The sequence below is a fragment of the Nyctereutes procyonoides genome, unplaced genomic scaffold (genome assembly GCF_905146905.1).
Source record: "Nyctereutes procyonoides isolate TBG_1078 unplaced genomic scaffold, NYPRO_anot_genome, whole genome shotgun sequence".
Lineage (NCBI taxonomy): Eukaryota > Metazoa > Chordata > Mammalia > Carnivora > Canidae > Nyctereutes > Nyctereutes procyonoides.
The window spans coordinates 1209393-1215264 of NW_026575131.1; positions in this window are offsets into that span (position 1 = coordinate 1209393).

The following is a 5872-nucleotide window of genomic DNA, read 5'->3' on the forward strand; positions in this document are numbered from 1 at the left end:
AGTAATTTTACCCTGAGATTGCATACCTGTGTGAACTCTTTGTCCTACATAAAATATGATCTTGCTACTTGGGCAGACATGGAGTTGTGCCCTACAGATTCTTCTTCTAGAAATAGCTCACTACCCCCTAGGAGGAGCATGGTGGGTGGCTGAGAGTGATGGGCTATGACCTCCATCAGGATTTGCCTCAGGTTCTTTTGGGGGTTGGGCAGAGGGAGAGGGAGAGAGAGAATATCTTAAGCAGGCTCCAGGCCCAGCACAGAGCCCAACATGGGGCTTGATCTCATGACCCTGAGATCATGACCTGAGCCAAAATCAAGGCTTGGATTCTTAGTGGACTGAGCCACCCAGGCAGCCCTGGACTTGCCTCCATTTCTAAGGGAAGATCATGGTCTTCCTAGAACAGTCCTAGCCAGTAACCATCAAGATAGAGGCATGGCACCTGCTGACTTGTGCCCCATGCGGGGCTCCTCCAGCGTTCAGTTTTGCTCTGGAGCTCCCATTGAACCGCAAGACCACTGGGTCTGCATGGAGACTGAGGTCTCCAACCAATCCTGCTTCCCCACTTCCTCTTGCAGACAGTCTCCGCAACACTTCAGCACTGTCCTGTCACAGCATTTGCTCCCTGCAGGATCCAACCACCACCCTCACTCTGAACGCTGGCTTTTTTCAGTTAGTGTTTATTAGGGGTAACTTGCTACCCCATCCTTTTTTTCTTTTCTAAGATTTTATTTATTAATTTGAGAGAGAAAGTGAGCTTGAGTGTCAGGGTGGGTACAGGGAGTGGGAGAAGCAGACTCCCCACCAAGCAGGGAGCCCCACTCAGGGCTCCATCCCAGGGCCCTGGGATCATTATGTGAGCCAAAGGCAGATGCTTAACCAACTGAGCCCCCTAGGTGCCCCTGCCCCATCCTTTTTGATAGCTGTACAGTATTTTTTTGGCAAGGTTGTACATCATAACCATTTAACCATTCTCTTTCTGATGGATCTTTAGAGTGCTCTACTTTTTCTGTAAAAATTCTGTGATATTTTATTTTATTTTATTTATTTTATTTATTTATTTATGATAGTCACACAGAGAGAGAGAGAGAGGCAGAGACACAGGCAGAGGGAGAAGCAGGCTCCATGCACCGGGAGCCCGACGTGGGATTCGATCCCGGGTCTCCAGGATCGCGCCCTGGGCCAAAAGCAGGCGCTAAACCACTGCGCCACCCAGGGATCCCTCTGTGATATTTTAAATATGGATATTTCAACACAACAGATTAGCTTCAAACAATTTATGCATTTGTTTATTTTCTCTTACCACCTCTCACTCAGGAGTACGTGCATAGCAGACCCCCAACAGACTCTTTCCTCAGAGAGAAGGAAAATGAACGAGAGACAGTGGTGAAGTGTTGGAGGTTCTTTGGCTCTCTCAGCTTCCTCCTGCACTGCTTTGGAAGGGCTGTTTACACACCAAGGAACGGCAAGATAATTACACGCCATTCCTGCCCATTCATTAAGGCTGGCCCCCAAGGAAGTCTCTCGTAGACACCACTCTTTTAGCTCTGTTTGAACTGCTACACAAACCAGAGAATTTAAAAAATATGAATTTTATTCTCCTCAAATGTCACAGTAGGATTTTGACAGGTCTTTCTTACATTTTGATTCTTCAAAATATTTTCCCTTTCTCATTCTTGTCATGCCACACTTAAATTGATCATCTGGTCTCCCCTTCACGTCCTAGGAGCCACATGCCCTGAGCTTCCCTCCGTGGCTCTGACTCTTTCTTCTTGACGTCTTGGGAGCTTCCCCTTTCTCAACCTCCCCTTGGGAGCTTCTCAAGGGTAACTTGATTTATTCCTTGGACCCTTTCATGGACTTGCCTCTTTTTCCCAACATACTCTTGAGAAGTTACTACTCATTTAGCAATCTGGCACCCCGCCCAGCCCCCTGTCCACTCTTTGTTTGTTTGTTTGTTTATTTACTTATAAAGATTTTTACTTATTTATTTATTCATGAGAGACACAGAGAGAGAGGCAGAGACACAGGCAGAGGGAGAAACAGGCTCCCTCCAGGGAGCCCAACGTGGGACTTGATCTCAGGACCCCAGGATCACGACCTGAGCCAAAGGCAGATGCTCAACCACTGAGCCACCTAGGTGCCCCCCACTTTTAGTTTAGTAGGTGTTGTGTGGAAGTCTGTAGAATGGGCATGCATCCCAAAGTTTACTGACAGAGGTGTGTGGGCCATATCAGATGCTCAGAGCACATGGCTTGTTAAATAAACTAAAATCCCAGAGTGAGAAGTAACAGGATAGTGATGGGGAGGTGAGACACTTCGGGTAGGTGTAAAGAGTGGAGGCCCATACACCCTGCATCCTGGCATGCCGTGTCCCTCGTCCGGGCCTCCATCCAGTGGATGGTGCGTTACAAGGAGCAGAGTTGAAGGCAGTCAGGGATTCCACAGACAGAAGGTGCCTGGGGCCAAGGACACACACTTGGATTTTATCTGGAAGAGGACAAGAGGGTCCCGAATGGGTGTCCCAGTGAGTGACCAATTTAAGACCTCACAAAAATGAAGTGACTCATGTTTTGAATGTATCATGAAAGTTCAATGTTGCATGTGGTGTGTTACCCACACTTCGCCCCTCTTAGTCCTTTTGTCCCTTTTTAACTATGTTCAGCACACACGTGCTCTCGTGTTCTCTGACATGTTTCAGGGGTCACTACCTTATCTGTGCTTCACTCTCGAATGCCATCTCAAATGCCACCCTTCCCATGTGTGTTTCTGTCCTTCTCTAGCAGAGTCAAATGTATAGCAAGTGCACGTTACAATAGTCTTTCTTCTGAACTGTGTCTTACAAAATTATGTAACATCTTGTACACATCAGAGTGTGTGAAAATGTATGTGTCCATGTACATTTATAACACAACAAATCCCCGTGTCCCCCATCTCAGGTGACCAAAAGTGACAGCTAGTCCCCAGGAAGTCCCTGTGAACCCCAATCCCCCAAAGTAACTTCTCTCCTGTAATTTATACTGAATATTTATTGGTTTTTATTGATGGTTTCATCCCGAAGCAATATATTATTGGGTTTGTCCATTTTTGAATTTATATAAGTGGAGCCATACTTGCTCCTCTCTTCACACCAAGTTTTCGAGATTCAGCGGTGCCGATGTGCAGCTGGGGCTCCTCCAGTGTGATCGCGGTTCCCACAGGCCAGTCCGGGGACAGGCGATGCTTGTCGTTGCGGCGGCGGAGCGCCCCGCGGCGTGAGCGGCCCCCGACCCACATATCCACGGACACCTGGCTGTTTTTGCTCCGGGGCCGCTGGGACAGGGCTGCTGTGAAACTCCCGGACAGCCCCTCATGCTCGTGGGTTTTTTTCCCAGGAGAGCAGGTGCTGGCGAGCAGTGTTGCGGGTTGGACGTGTCTAGACAGTAACAGCCCGTTTGCCGAAGGGACGGAGGCAATGCCCTCACCCACCAGCCGTGCGCGTCCCTGTTCCTCTGCTCCCACCAGCTCTTGGTTTTGTCCGGCTTCTATTTTTGCTCATTTGGTGGGTGTGAAATGGCTCTCACTGTACTTTTCACTCAAATTGCCAAGGTTACTAATGAGGTTTATTAACCATTTAGATTTCCTTGGTGTGAAATGTCTATTCATGTCTTTTGCCCATTTTTCTGTCATGCTTTCCTTATTGACCGCCAGAGTCCTTCACATATTTTGGATATGAACCCTTTGCGGGTACATGTTACAGTTTGTGACTGATCATTTCACTTTTTAAAAAAGATTTATTAATTTATTTTTAGAGAGATAATGAGCAAGAGAGGGGGGAGGGGCAGGAGAGGGAGAGAGAGAATCCCCAGCAGGCTCCCCCACTGAGCATGGAGCCCCACGTGGGGCCCGACCCCACCACCCTGAGATCAAGGACCTGAGCCAGAATCAAGGGTTGGCTGCTTAACACACAGAGATCCCCGGTGCCCCGATTGTTTCATTGTTTTTAATGGGATTTTGGGCATCCCTGGGTGGCTCAGTGGTTTAGCGCCTGCCTTAGGCCCAGGGTGTGATCCTGGAGTCTTGGGATCGAGTCCCACGTCGGGCTCCCTGCATGGAACCTGCTTCTCCCTCTGCCTGTGTCTCTGCCTCTCTCTCTCTGTGTCTCTCATGAATGAATAAATAAAATCTTAAAAAAAATAAAATGGAATTTTGATGAACAGAAATTCTCCCTTTTAATATAATTGACTTTATTTTTTCCTTTTGCCTGTTCATTGACAGGACCACTCCTAACCCCAGTCAAGAAGACATTATCTGGCACCATTTCCCAGGTGTTTCACATTTAAGCCTTTGATTCCCTGGGGTTGGTCTTGGGCAGGGCCTGAGGCCAGGATCTAACCCTATTTGTGGTTTTCACGCTGCTCCCCAACAGTCACGTTCTAGTTTCTAACAGGCTGTCCTTCCCCAGCGATCTGCAACGTCCCCTTGACTATATATAAGTCAAGTGTCCGTAGGCATGCAGGTCTGTTTCTGGGCTCTACTCCATCCTCAGTGAACAACTCTCCTCCTACACCCTTGTCTCCTTGGCAGGATCCCCGTGGGGTAGTCGTCATGGGAGGGGGTGCCTCCTTTCTCGCCGTCAGATGCAAAGAGCAGTGTCCAGAGTCCCCTGGCCCCAGGAGGGTCTGGGATATCAGCCAGAGGTCCAAGGAAGCCACATACAAATTTTCACCTGAGAATGTAGCAGGGAGGGCATAGTGTGTCTGGGGAGTTCACTGGGCTGCCTTTGACCACAGCTTGGAGAGGGCAGGACTGGCAGCAGGGACCAGCGGGGCTGCTGCCTCACAAGCAAGACGCAGCCCAGGCTAGAGGGCTGGCTCCTTCTCATGTGGCTTTTCTCTCCCTGAAGGGTTTCCTGTGGCTCCTTCCACAGATGCCCTTATTGCACGGGGTTGTGGGCACGTCTGCCTCCCCCACTTGCCTCTGGCCCCTTCAGGCAGGGCCCGGCTTGCACCCCAGGGCCTTTGCCTTTGCTGTTCCCTCTGCCAGTGACACTTTTCCTAGATGCTTATACTGCTTCCTCACCTCTTTCTGGTATTTATTCAAACATCTCTCCTTTAGTGAGTGCATCCCTGGCCACCCCCTGCCCCCCTGAGAACCCCCTCTCCTCCTTCACATCTTTATTTACCTTCCCTGAATGTTCACCATGTGGCATACCATACAGTTGCCTGTTTATTTTGACTGCTGACTTCCCCTCCCTTGAAGAGGGTCGGGCCCTGATGCCCAACACCCATAAGTGCTCAGTAGCAACCCATAGAAGAGTGAGATTTGGGCACAGGGGCAGGCACAGAGCAGGCCCTGAGTGACTGCTGGGTAGAAGAACATTCATGGCAGCACCAAGTCACTCTCCTGATGCAGTTGGGGAAACCCTCTGAGAGCGCTTCCTGACACAGCCTTAGCATTTCAGGGCTTCAGCAGTGTTGTGTGTGCTCGAGCCAAGCGTCTTGGCTTCCCTGCACCCTTCCAAGGATGGTAGCTCAGATGTAATCCAGTCTGACTCATGAGAACCTGGCATCCAGGGGGTGATGTGACCTTCCCAGGTCACACAGCTGGTCACTGCACCAACCAGCCTCCTCAACACCCAGCCTTTCCTGGCCGGAGGGCTGCCCACATGCAGGGCAGGGCTGAGTACCCACTGACCCACATTCCCTCATCCCTCATGCAGCAACAGCCAAATTCTCTGAATATCTTTTTCTGAAAAGTTGTTGCTTGGCAATAGTTGCTAGGCAAAATTCATAATTAATGAAGAGTTCAAGGCTCTTGATTGGAAACCCTTAGGAATGCTGCAGCATCTGCAGGCTGAGGTGGGCAGGATTGCGACATGGCCCTAAGATTC